A 13,727-nucleotide genomic window follows, 5' to 3' on the forward strand; every position below is an offset into this window, starting at 1 on the left:
ATAAACTTCAAACTTTGAACGAAGCGTCTCATTCAAGAATAACCAATCCGGAATGAAACCAAATTTTGCATACAAGTTCCAAATAACACAACGAATCTGTTTCGATTCCCGGAACCACAATCCGAACCCGATATCCTCAGAGTCAACTCCCAGTCAAACTTATGAACATTCCAAACCTTCAAATTTTCCAACTTTTGCCAATTAGCGCTGAACCCTTCTAGAAATATCCAAATGAAATTCCGGGCATACGCCCGAGTCCAAAATCACCATCCGGACCTAACGAAATTATCAAAACTCCAATCCGAGGCCAATTACTAAAAATTCAAACTTGGTCAACTCTTCTAACTTAAAGCTTCAAACATGAAATTCATTTTTCCAAACTAATTCTGAAACCCTTGAAAACCAAAATCGACGATACACACATGTCATAATACATCATACAGAGCTACTCATTCCCTCAAACTACCAAGCGAAGTGCAAATGCTAAAAATAACCGGTCGAGTTGATATATCGTAGCACAAAAACTATCTGCCAAAATTTAACTTAATGCAAACGCATACAGAACCATGCAAATGCGGAAAACAAACCTCCTAGACCTAAGCGATCGTGGACAGACCCATGTGATCACATAGAATAATGCACATGAACCTAGTTGCCTCACTTCCTCTTCGCGACCGCGGCTTAACCCACGCGTTCGCGATGCACTGATGGCCAAGAGCTTCATCATCGCGTACCTCCCCAAGCGACCGCATAGCACAAAACCTCAGCTCCCCAAAATAAGACTGCGCGATCATAGACCTATCCACACGATCGCATAGAAGGAAACCAGAACACACAGCACCAGCAGGCTTCGGCAATCTTCAAAGTCCCATTTCACTCCGTTAACATCTGAAATCAACCTGAGGCCTTCGGGACCTCAATCAAACATACCAACAAGTCCTAAAATATCATACGAACTTAGTCAAGGCCTCAATCATGTCAAACAACATCAAAACACGAGTCGTACCTCAATTTAAGCCTAATGCAAACTAATGAATTCCAACTTCTACAATCGATGCCGAAACCTATCAATCAAGTCCGATTGAACTCAAATTTTGCACACAAGTCATAAATGACAAAAAGAACCTATTCCAACTTTTGGAACCAAAATCTGAGTACGGTAACCCCAAAGTCAACTCTCAGTCAAACTTCTCAATTTCCAAAACTTCAAATTTTCCATGTTTTGCTATTTCAAGCTAAAATCAACTACGGGCCTCCAAATCACTATTCGAACACACTCTTAAGTGAAAAATTACCCAACGAAACTATCGGAACCATTAAAACTCCATTCCAGAGCCATTTACATATAAGTTAACATCTTGTCAACCTTTCCAACTTAAGCTTCCAACCTTGAGACTAAATGTCTCAACTCATTCCGAAACATCCCCGAAACTAAACCAACTACCCCAGAAAGTCACATATCAATAATTAAGCATAGAATAAGTAGTAAATGGGGGAATGGAGCTACAATACTCAAAATAACTGGTCGGATCGTTACACTTTACCTCCCCGATTGAACCTATATTGATTAGTCGGGTTACCTTTTCTTTAACAAATATGTTCCTAACCTCTGCTATCGGGTGCTTGTTTTGCCTTACCGGTGGGATATTTGGATCTAGGCTCAACTTGTGAACTGCTACCTCTGACGGGATACCTGTCATATCTGAGTGGGACCATGTAAAGAAGTCAATGTTAGCTTTAATAAAATTTATAAATTCTAACTCGAGCTCAAGATTTAATCTTGTTCCTATATGAAACTTTCTTTCCAAAATTTCTTCAAACAAGGACCTTGCTCGAGTTCGTCTGTGGTCGACATGGTCGCATCCATCTCCTCTAGTAATTGAAAATATCTCAGAACCTAATGGGATTCCAATGACTCCTCGCTTTTAGTGTCTTCATTCAGAAATAAAGAAGACATCAATTCCTGTAATTGCTATTTGTTGGACTCTTTCCCTTTATTGTTGGAAATAGTTACTGCGTTCATCTCTTATTGCTGGTTGGTCTCCTTTTATTTGCTTGATTCCTTCCGGTGTCGGAAATGTCAACAATTGGTGATATGTTAAGGGTACATCCTTCATATCATGTATTTACGGCCTTCCGAGGATTATATTGTAACCCATATCGCCATTTACCCCTTCAAACAGAGTGGTCTTTGTTACACATTCAGCATGTGTGGGTAGCAAAATCTCTCCTTAGGTTATCACGCTTATCAAGTTGAAGCCAGCTAAGAATTTCATCATCGGAACGATGTTCCCGATTAACTTTGCTTGCTCCGAAACTCTCAATTGTATTATGTTGGTTGAACTTCTTGGGTCAACCAAAATACGTTTAATTTTGAAATCCAAAATATTGAGAGAGATTACCAAAGCAACGTTGTGAGGCAAAAGAATTTCATCAGCGTCCTCCTTCGTGAAGGTGATAACATCTTCTGTGACTTCCTAGAGTCTCTTGTTGTAAGTTACCAATATCTTCGTCTTCTTCACTACTGGAAAGGTTACATCATTAACTTCATTTTCTCTGAAGATCATGTTGATATCCATCGAAGGTGAACCTTCTGCCATCTTTTATTGCTCCGCATTGTCCTAGCTACGGTCGTAGTTATTCTTTGCTCGGTCACTTAAGAACTCCCTAAGATGTCCATTCTTCAACAATGTTGCCACCTCTTCGCGAAGATGTCAGTAGTCCCCAGTTCTATTACCGTGAGTCACTTGGTATTCACACCATAAACCGGATCCTTCTAATTAGGATCTAATCGGATTAATTTCGGGAACCGTGCTTCCTTGATATTCCTCATTGTCGATACCAATTCTACCAAACTGATGTTAAAGTTGTATTTTGATAACCTGGGATATGCGAAATCTCGGGCTCGTCGCACCTCTTTCTCCTGCAAGGTCCTGTTGTTCCGGCCACGATCAACTCTCCTGTCATCCCTATCCGATGTTTGAAACCCTTTGCTGCTACACCTATCGGTCCTCTCGTATGGTAGAAAATGGCCTCTAGAGGACCGCCGATCCGCATCAAAATCACTCTTAAACTTATCCTAGTTTGGGTCTCGACCCCGTCCCTTATTTGGTACCGAAGACCCAATCTAATTGTCTTCTATCCTTATTTTTGACTCATATCAGTTATGGACATCTGCCCATGTGGTTGCTTGAAACTCGAGCATGCTTTCCTTCAGTCTACGGGAGGCATCAAAACTTAGTGGATTTAGACCCCTTATGAATGCCTTCGCTGCCCACTCATCTAGAACCGTCAATAGCAACATTCATTCTTTTTGAAATCGGATCACAAATTCTTGTAGCAGCTCGAATTCACCCTGCGTCATTCTGAATATGTCTGAATTTTTGGCATGAAACTCTCTTGCTCTGGAATGGGCCTTGATGAACGAGTCTGTAAGCATTTCAAAAGAATCAATTGAGTGCTCGAATAAAAGGGAGTACCACGTCAGCGCCTCCTTCGTGAGGATTTCACCGAACTTCTTCAACAGAATTGACTCGATCTCATGTTGAGCCAAATCGTTTCCCTTCACTGCCGTGGGGTAGATTGTGATATGCTCCTATGGATCTGAAGTCCTATCGTACTTCGATATGTCCGGTGCCTTGAATATTTTTAGAATTAACTATGGTGCTTCATTTTGCTCAAACGGCAACTGCGTGTACTTTTTTGAATTCAGACTCTTTAATACCTGTGGCGCACCCAAAATCTGATCCATCTGAGCATGAAACTCCTTCGCATTCTTATCCATTCGTTCGTTCAACTATCCCATAAACCTCATGAGTTCAATTTTGAAGGGACCATTCCCGTTATTATTCCCAGATTGCTATCGGTCCCTCTGCTTCATCTAAACTAACTTTACCCCTGGGAGTATTGTTATCGATTCTCTGAGCCGTTTGATTTGCGAAGACACTAGGGGGATCGGTCCCCTCCCTCTCGCATTATTGGAAGCACTTGTCAATGCTGTTTTAATTCTGTCATCATTCGATCTTGTCTTGAGAGGTGGTCCATGATTGTTCTATGTTGTTCCCTCAGCAATTTGACTGTTTCTAGGACGTGCTCCTCCTCTGTATCATTAGGAGTTGGTTTTCGCACATGCCGAGGGTACTGACCTTCGCGAACCAGGGTCGCTTCGTCCCTTTCGTTGCGGGTCTCGCTGATCGAGTTATCGTACTGGGATAATTCTTCACGTTCATTGCGTGCTTCAACATTATGTGTGTTGTTGACGTCATTGGCTGCCATATCTGGTTTTGATTAACTAAAGAACCAAAGCTCGTTAGTAATAAATGAACGAACCAAAATGATTACACAATAGTCTAAGCCCCACGGTGGGCGCCAAACTGTTTACCCGTAAAACGGTACAGTTGAATTTGTAACGTGGTTTATAGACAAGCAAATCGATTTGATCCAAAAAGTGATAAAGAAAATAAAATTAAAACTTAGTTTCAACGACTGAAATTGAAGAAGAAGAAGAAGAAGAAGAAGACAAGCCTAGTTCCGAACTCGGCTCCTCCGAGAGCAAAAATAAAAGTAGAGATAGAACAATGGCGAAGTTATTAAATTGAGAGTTAAATAGTAAAATATGAGAGCAAAATAGTATAAATTTTACGTACAGAATGTTTCATCCCCTTACAATGGCTGATGAGCCTGCTATTTATAGTTTTACCTAGGAAAACAAGATCCTAGGATCAAGCTCTTCTTAAATGATAATAAAAAGGTTATTGATGAACGCGTAACGGCAGGCCATGAATGCAAATATTCTCTACAACAGTTGCTCATTTAATGTCAATGAATATTCCCTCATTGAATGTTATCTGATGGCAAACCCTTGACCTTCTCCCGTCAACTATGCTCCCTTCGGAATTTATCCGATATCAATTACATTTGTTATATCCGGTATTGGTTGTTCCATGACTTGCCCTTTGCCTATCTTCGGTTTCACGTGTCATGTTACCATTCGACTATCCGTTATAAATAAATTTTACCCCGTACACATTGCGCTCTTATCAATAGGGTGATTTTTGTTTTCCATTATCTGCATAAAACTATTTTAAAATGGCATAAAAAGACCAAAACATGATAGATCGGAAAGAGGGACCCACATGACTAATCGGTGGTCTATGAACCTACCTAAGATACAGTCACGGACCAAAATACTAACATGTCGTGATGGCTCCTATCTCAATACTAGGCAAGCCGATAACCTCAATAAACCACAATTTCTTTTAAGTTTAAAAATATAATATTTAAACACAATCCACAAGTCTCACAAATACCGATACACACACTCCCAAAACCTGGTGTCACTGAGTACATGAGCATCTATACATTACAAGTCTGGAAAACATGATCTATAATAATCTGAGACCAAATACAATAAACAAAAGGATAGGGAAGGAGAGACAAGGTCTTCAAACATGGCAGCTACCTATGGATCTCCGGAAAATCGACTGTGTGAAAGAACTAACACCCACTATATTCGGGATCACCTGGATTTGCACATGAAGTGCAAGGTGTAGTATGAGTACAACCAACTCAGTAAGTAACAATAATAAATAAAGAACTGAAAGTAGTGACGAGCTTCTCAGCTAAGTACAAATACAGTACTTTCCAATATAAAAGAGTAGGCATGCTCTCAAGTTCAACATTTAAGATTTCACTGAAATTTCATATCAAGTTTGACTGAAACAGAAAATAATGTTTTTCTGAAATTTCAAAAAAATAGTGATATATGACAGCTGAAATGTAGCAAATAATGAAATCAATGCATCCTCTCAGAGTAACAATCACTCAGCCCTCCCATTCACTCCAACCTCACAATCGCTCTTTCCTCACAATCACTCGTTCCTCACAGTCGCTCACTCCTTACAGTCGCTCATCACTCGGCACTCGCACTCAGTAGGTACCTGCGCTCTTGGAGGTGTGTACAGACTCCGGGGGGTTTTCCTTCAGCCCAAGCACTATATCAATCCAATCATGGCATATAACAATGAAACATGTTGTGGGGTGCAGCCCGATCCCATAAATATCCTCAAAATTAGGCCCTCGACCTCACTCAGTCATCAACCTCTCTAGTCTCACGGGCTCTCAGAAATCATGATAAGCAGCCCAACAACAATGATATGATGCGTCAACAATGAATAAGAGAGACTGAGGTAAAAATGTGCAAATAGAACTGTGACTGAGTGCAAAACAGTAATTTAGCAAATAATTTCACAAGTACACGACCTCTGTGGATCCCAACAGTGTAAACATATGATTTAAACATGATTCATAGATCAATCTCTCTAATACGGGAAAAACATATACGGATATCAATAAATTTTTCAACTACACAATTCCATGGAATTGACCAAGTCATAATTCCTATGGTGCACGCCCACACGCCCGTCACCTAGCATGTGTGTCACCTCAAAACCAATCAGATAATACATATTCCTGGGTTTCATACCCTCAGGACGAAATTTAGAACTATTACTTACCTCAAGCCGTGTAATTCTTTATTCTGCAATGTCTTTTCCACATGAATTGGCCTCCAAATGCCTCGAATCTAGCCACAAATAACTCGATTCAGTCAATAAAATTTATTGGAATTAATTCCATAAGAAAATACTAATTTTCCAACAAATCTGAAATTTAGCTCAAAACTCGTCCGTGAGGCCCACGTCTCGGATCTGACGAAACTCACAAAATTCGACAACCCATTCAATTACGAGTCCACCCATACCAATTTTATCAAATTCCGATAACAACTCGGCCTCCAAATCTAAAATTTCTGTTTTTGAAAGATTTTGCAAAAATCCCAATTTCCTCCATTTAAATCAGAATTAAATGATGAATATATCTATGGATTTATGAAATATAATCACTTTTGTATATAGGACACTTACCCAAGTTGAAGTCTTGAAGAAATCCTCAAAATCGCCCAAGAATCGTGCTCCAAAAATCCAAAACGTAATGAAGGAAATGACCATTTTTGGTCCTTAAGTTTCTGCCCAAAAAACACTATTCTGGTCGCTAAAAGTCCACTCTCGTCGCTAAAAGTGTCAAATTTGGTCGCTAAAGGTGCGCACCAGAACTGTTTACACCAACAGTTTTGTTTTCACTAAAAAGGCTCTAACTCTATCATACAAACTCAAAATTCGACGATTCTTATTCCTATGAGTCACAAATAATAATACGAACCTACTCATTCAATCAAAACTCAATTCGGAGCTCATTGGCTCAATACGATACCAATTTCGCTCGTTAAACAATTAACTCATATTTCGCACTAAAAAACCCAACCGTGACTTGATGGAATTAGACCAAACTTTCTAGATCACTCCTATAATTCATTATCAAAATCCCGGAAGTCTCGAAATCAAATTTCGATCTCTAGAACTAAAAATGGACCTTTGGATCATTACGTGCTTATGCTGAAAACATGAAACTCTTCCAAAACTTTTCCCCGACAGTCTGTAGTATATCAACCATAACTTCTTGTACTCAACTCCAACTGCCAAACGGTTTAAATTTCTACAAACTAGATACAAAGGACTACGACTTTCATGTTTTGCTCATTGCCCAACTCCTTATAGATTGCGAGATATAAGCTAACAAAGTCGGCTTCACGCATCAGAAATTTCTGGCAAAACTGCTTTACCATCCTTTATTCAGTCGACCATAACTTTCTGTACAAATGTCCAAATGATGAATGGTTTAACGTTTTGGAAACTAGAATCAAAGGGCTATAACTTTCATGTTTTGAAACTTTTCAGATTTGTCACGACCCAAAATCCAACTAGTCGTGATGGCACCTAACCTAACCCGCTAGATAAGCCAATTATCAACTATCCAATTCCAATAAAATTATTAAGGCAATTTAAGTAAAGAAAAATCTTAATCGTATACATTCCCCAAGAACCGGTAGTACAAATCATGAGCTTCTAAGAATATAGTATACAAAGCTGGTATGAAGTAATACATCATCTGTTTGAAAAGTACATAAACAGAGTTTTATGAATCTAAGGCTACCATGAACAAGAGGCAGCTACAACCGGAACGCAGGTACATCTTCAGATCCAGCTCCTAACGAACGCAGCAACATCAGCGGCCAATATCTGCACGCAAGGTGCAGAAGTGTAGTATGAGTACAACCGACCTCATATACTCAATAAGTAACAAACCTAACATTAGGTTGAAAGTAGTGACGAGCTCGTACCAAGGTCAGAGTCCAACTTCCATAACCAACAATAGTTCATAACAATATAAAACAAGTAATACCCGAAGTAACTCAGAGATAAAATGCCCAATAAAATCATGAATTCTGAAAATAGTTCTACCTTTCAAGTACATCAGTGAAAACCCAAATCGTTTACCGAAGCTGCCAAAAATATGAGTAAGTTTGAAAACAGTAATTTTCCAAAAATCCCTTCAATAATAATAAAGATGTTTCATTTTCTTTCCAGATAACCAGTGAAAAACCAATGCATCACTATGCCCATATATCAACATGTGTGAGAAGTCATAAATGACGTGATACCGTACAGCATGAGGAAAAATATATCTTAACGCATGTATGTCATGTGTGCAAGTCAATGCAATGTATCTCAGAGATGAACTCATGTACTCACACTCTCAGAGTACTCAATCTCACTTTCTCACACATTACACTCATCATGCTCAATCACTTGGTACTGAATATGGCCAATCCGGCCCAGGGAAAATACATCCCGGAATATACACATCAAGTGATCATCAGTCACTCAGTACCGAGTAGGGCCAATCCAGCCCGTGGAGAAGATCTATCTCCAGGTATATAATGCTTCGGACAAGATCCATGTCCAGGGAAGATCCATCCCTTAATAATATCAATCGCGCTCACTGGGGTGTGCAGACTCCAGATGGGCTCCTTAAGCCCAAGCGCTATAAACCGCACAGATAACTCACGTGATGCACGGACAACTCACGTGCTATAGTATCAATATCTGGATCCGCACGGACAACTCACGTGTTACACGGACAACTCACGTGCTATATAAAGCCTATAAGGCCTGCTGCAGGCGGGCAGCCACGGTCCCATAATTATCCTTATAATCAGGCCCTCGGCCTCACTCAATCATCAATCTCTCTAGTCTCTCGGGCTCAAAATGTCATGAAACTAGCCCAAAATGATGATATGATGCACCAATAAATAACAATGGAGACTGAGATATGATATGCAATGAAATGAATATGACTGAGTATGAAATTTCAATTTAAACAAATAATTCACAGCAATATGACCTCTGTGGGTCTCAATAATACTGCCACATAGCCTCAGCATGATTTTTAATATGATTCTCAGCTCAATTTCTTTAACACATAAAACTGCATGGAAAATGCCAAGATTATTTGACTACAGAATTCCACGGAAATAATTACGGCACAATTTCTATGGTGCACGCCCACACGCCCGTCACCTAGCATGTGCGTCACCTCCAAACAATTCACATAATATGTATATTCAGGATTCATACACTCAGCTCCAAGATTAGAAGAGTTACTTACCTCGAACAAGACGAATCCAAGGCCGAGCAAGCTAAACAATGCTCCAGAAATCCAATTATGCGTTTATCAACTTCTGAACGGCTCGAACTAGCCACAATAAATTTGATTCAGTCCATACAATTATAGAAATTAATTCCAAAACAAAATACTAATGTTTTCCCACAAAATCGGAAATTACACTCCAAAAATCATTACACTCCAAAACTCGAAATCCGACGAAACTCACAAAATCCGACAACCCATCCAATTACAAGTTCAACCATACTAATTTCACTCAATTCCGACTCCAAATCGATGTTCAAAACTCAAAAATTCATATTATGAACTTTAGGCCAACACCCCCAATTTCTTTTTAAAATTCATCAACCAATTGCTAAAATGAAGATAGATTCATGGAATATAATCACAAGGGAGTTAAAAACATTTACCCCAAGTTGTATGGAAAAATTCCTCTCCAAAATTGTCCAAACCGAGCTCCAAAATCTGAAAATGGTGAAAAGTCACGAACCCTCAAACTTAAAGGGTTCTGCCCAGCACTTTCGTAGATGCAGACAAGAGGTCGCACCTGCAACCCTCGCTTCTGCGGAAAATAACTCGCTTCTGCGAGAATAGCTTGGCAAGTCCAGGTCGCTTCTGCGATGCCTAGGACTGCACCTGCGGTCGGGCTTTTGCGCAACAAGCACCGCACCTACGAAGACCCTCGCTTCTGCGTGTGTATTATCGCTTCTGCGACCATCGCACCTGCAAACCCTTTTCCGCAGGTGCAATCACACAAGAACCAGCAAATCTTCAGCAATTCTTCAACTTCGAACATTGGTCCGCTAACCACCCGAAATCAACCCGAGGTCCCCGGGACTTCAACCAAACATACCAACAAGTCTTATATCCCAATATGAACTTAGTTGAACTCTCAAATCACCTCAAACAACTTCAAAAATACGAACTACACATGGATTCAAGCCTAATGAACTTCGAAATTTCCAAATTCTACAAACGACGTCGAAACCTATCAAATCACGTCCGATTGACCTCAAATTTTGTACACAAGTCACATTTGACATAACGAAACTATTCAAATTTCTAGAATCAGATTTCAACCCCGATATCAAAAAGTCAACCCCCCGATCAAGCTTCCCAAAAATTCAACTTTCTCCATTTCAAGCCTAATTCCACTACGGACCTCCAAATAATTTTTTGGACACGCTCCTAAGTCCAAAATTACCAAACGGAGCTACTGGAATCATCAGAATTTGAATCTGAGGTCCTTTACACATAGATCAATATCCGGTCGACTTTTCCAACTTAAGCTTTTTATTTAAGAGACTGAGTGTCTCATTTCACTCTAAATTCTCTCTGGACTCGAACTAACTAACTTGATAAGTCATACAACAGCTATAAAGCAAAAGCGGAGAAGTAAATGGGGGAACGGGGCTGTAATACTCAAAATAACCGATCGAGTCGTTACAAGATTCCTTATATATTTCAAGATATAAGCTTCCAAAGTCATCTCTGTGATTGCACCAGTTTCTGTCCAAAAACAGCTTCTGCAGCAGAAAAATTCCAGCAGCTCCTTTTGTCTGAAATCGATTCTGCTAACCTTCCGAAATCCACCCGAGGCACTCGGGACCTTAACCAAATATACCAACATGTCCCAAAATATAATACAAACTTAGTTGAGGCTTTAAACCATGCCAAACAACGCTGAAATTATGAATCGCGCATCGAATCGAATTATGAGTTTTCAAATCTTCCAACTTTTATATTTTGCACCGAAACGTATCAAATCAATTCTGATTGACCTCAAATTTTGCACACAAGTCATAAATGACATAACGGATCTATGAAAATTTTTAGAACTGAATTCTGACTCCGATATCAAAAAGTCAACTCCCCGGTCAAACTTTCCAAAAATTCAACTTTCGTCATTTCAAGCCCAATTCTTGTACCGACCTCCAAATAATTTTACGGACACGCTCCTAAATCCAAAATTACCATACGGAGATATTGGAATCATCAAAACTCTATTTTGGGGTCGTTTACACATAAGTCAATATCCGATCAACTATTTCAACTTAAGCTTCGAACATGAAATTCATTCTTCCAAGCTAACTCCGAAATACCTTAAAACCAAAACCGACAATTCACACAAGTCATAATACCCCGTAGGAAGTTATTCAAGACTTCAAATAGTTGAAAGGAGCGTAAATGCTCAAAATGACCGGTCAGGTCGTTACAATCTTCCCCACTTAAACATACGTTCGTCCTCGAACGTGCCAAGAGTTGTTCCTAAGCCTTTAAATCAATGTTCCTCCTTTCCATGCACATACCTGGGATGATCCCACATCACCCTATTCTATATAGGCCTGACAACATAACACAACTGAAAATCATTAATTTAACCTTAGCCCAAAACTTGGAGCCCAATTTCTAACACCCAGAATTCTTTCCAAAATCTAAATCTCACACACCGTACAAGTCTTAACCAGCTCTATCAAGCCATAGCAATAACCCCAGATATAATCACATTGCATACTACACAACTCACATGTTCATAGCACTATTCCCGATCACAGTAATTACTCCAAACCAACCAAGTACAAGTATTAAACCTCATATTAAGCCAAACCTCGTTCCAAAACCTTCGTACACTGCTGATAATAAAAGAAACATGCAAAAATCTCATGACCCCTTATCAGAGCAACAAGTCATGGAACTCTCTCGCCCCAACCAGAACCATAATCACTTTCCAAGCCGACTTTCAATATTATCCTCCCGAATATACTGTAATCAAACCTGATAGTACCCATTCTAGGTACAGTGACCTTATATTATTAAACACAACTATCCCACAGACACGCTACATCAATATAACTCAAGCTACAACTGCGCAAACCATATACCCAAATATGGGAGATGTCTCAAGGAAGAGAACCGTATTGCAAGTTCAACAAGCACCACCACAATTGCAATATTACAACCAACTCCTCAAATTTCATGAAGAGGATAACCGTAGGCGCATATGCACAATTGTAGAGGAAGGAAATTAATAAATAAGATAAATTATCATAGAAATAGAATTCCCACACACGGCACGGACAACCAACGTGCCAATAATATAAATCGCCCGGCATGGTCACATGCCTCCAGTCCCAGCATATCATACATGAGCAATTAAATAAGTACACATATATATGATAATGAAATAAGATTCTCATGCTCCTGGACTGGTATAAATAACATGCCATAGTGTAAGCATGTGCAAAGTCTGCTATCACACTTCAAATCGGAACGTAGAAACAGTAACTACCCCATTTATTCAGGGGAATTAGCCTCTTTGTAACCTCAAATGTAGCCCAAATAGTTCTCAACAAAGGTATGAATACGAGAAACGTTATAACTTTATGCTTAACAGTCAACTCTAGGCATATCATAGCATAAGCATTCTTTCGAGTATGAATATGCACACTTATAGCGCGTAGCTATCACAAATAATTAACGCAACTAGTGCCTCCACTGAGTTAAAATAAAATACTCACCTCAAACAGGCCGCAACCCGAAACAATATACTTCTGAGAACTCCCAGTCTCCAAATTCATCAAACACATGAATCACCATAACTGATCTCAACTCCAGCACTAGAATGACTAACACATCTTCCATTCACGATCTTCCCATAAGGAATACTTTCATAATTCTTCTGTGCCACATAGCAATAATTTGCATATCAGCAGTCTATCAATCAGGTGAGTACTGCAATACCAATGAACATATGTAAGTCAAAACACAATGCGCCTTTTGAAATGCACACCCTTCTCAGGGATTACCGAGCAGTTATAACATTCGTCTAATTATCTGAAATTGACCATTTTGTCCAAAATTCGTGATCTTCCTTTCAAGAATGAACTGCCACCTTGTACATGTAAATCTTAATACCGTGCCACACCCCCATCTATCATGCCATCATGTGACAAGCACGAGAATCTCATTATCAACTTTGGGTAACCAGCAAATTACATACCCGGTCATTCAGTAACCTTCATCTTGCTTCCTTCCAGAAAGAATTCATAATACACAACATGTTCCCTACACCGGTAGAATATATCCGGCGCAACCCATGGTAGAAACCATTAAGAACACTTTGAAATCCATTTTCACATAACCAA

Source organism: Nicotiana tabacum, chromosome 23 (genome assembly GCF_000715075.1).
Source record: "Nicotiana tabacum cultivar K326 chromosome 23, ASM71507v2, whole genome shotgun sequence".
Taxonomy (NCBI): domain Eukaryota; kingdom Viridiplantae; phylum Streptophyta; class Magnoliopsida; order Solanales; family Solanaceae; genus Nicotiana; species Nicotiana tabacum.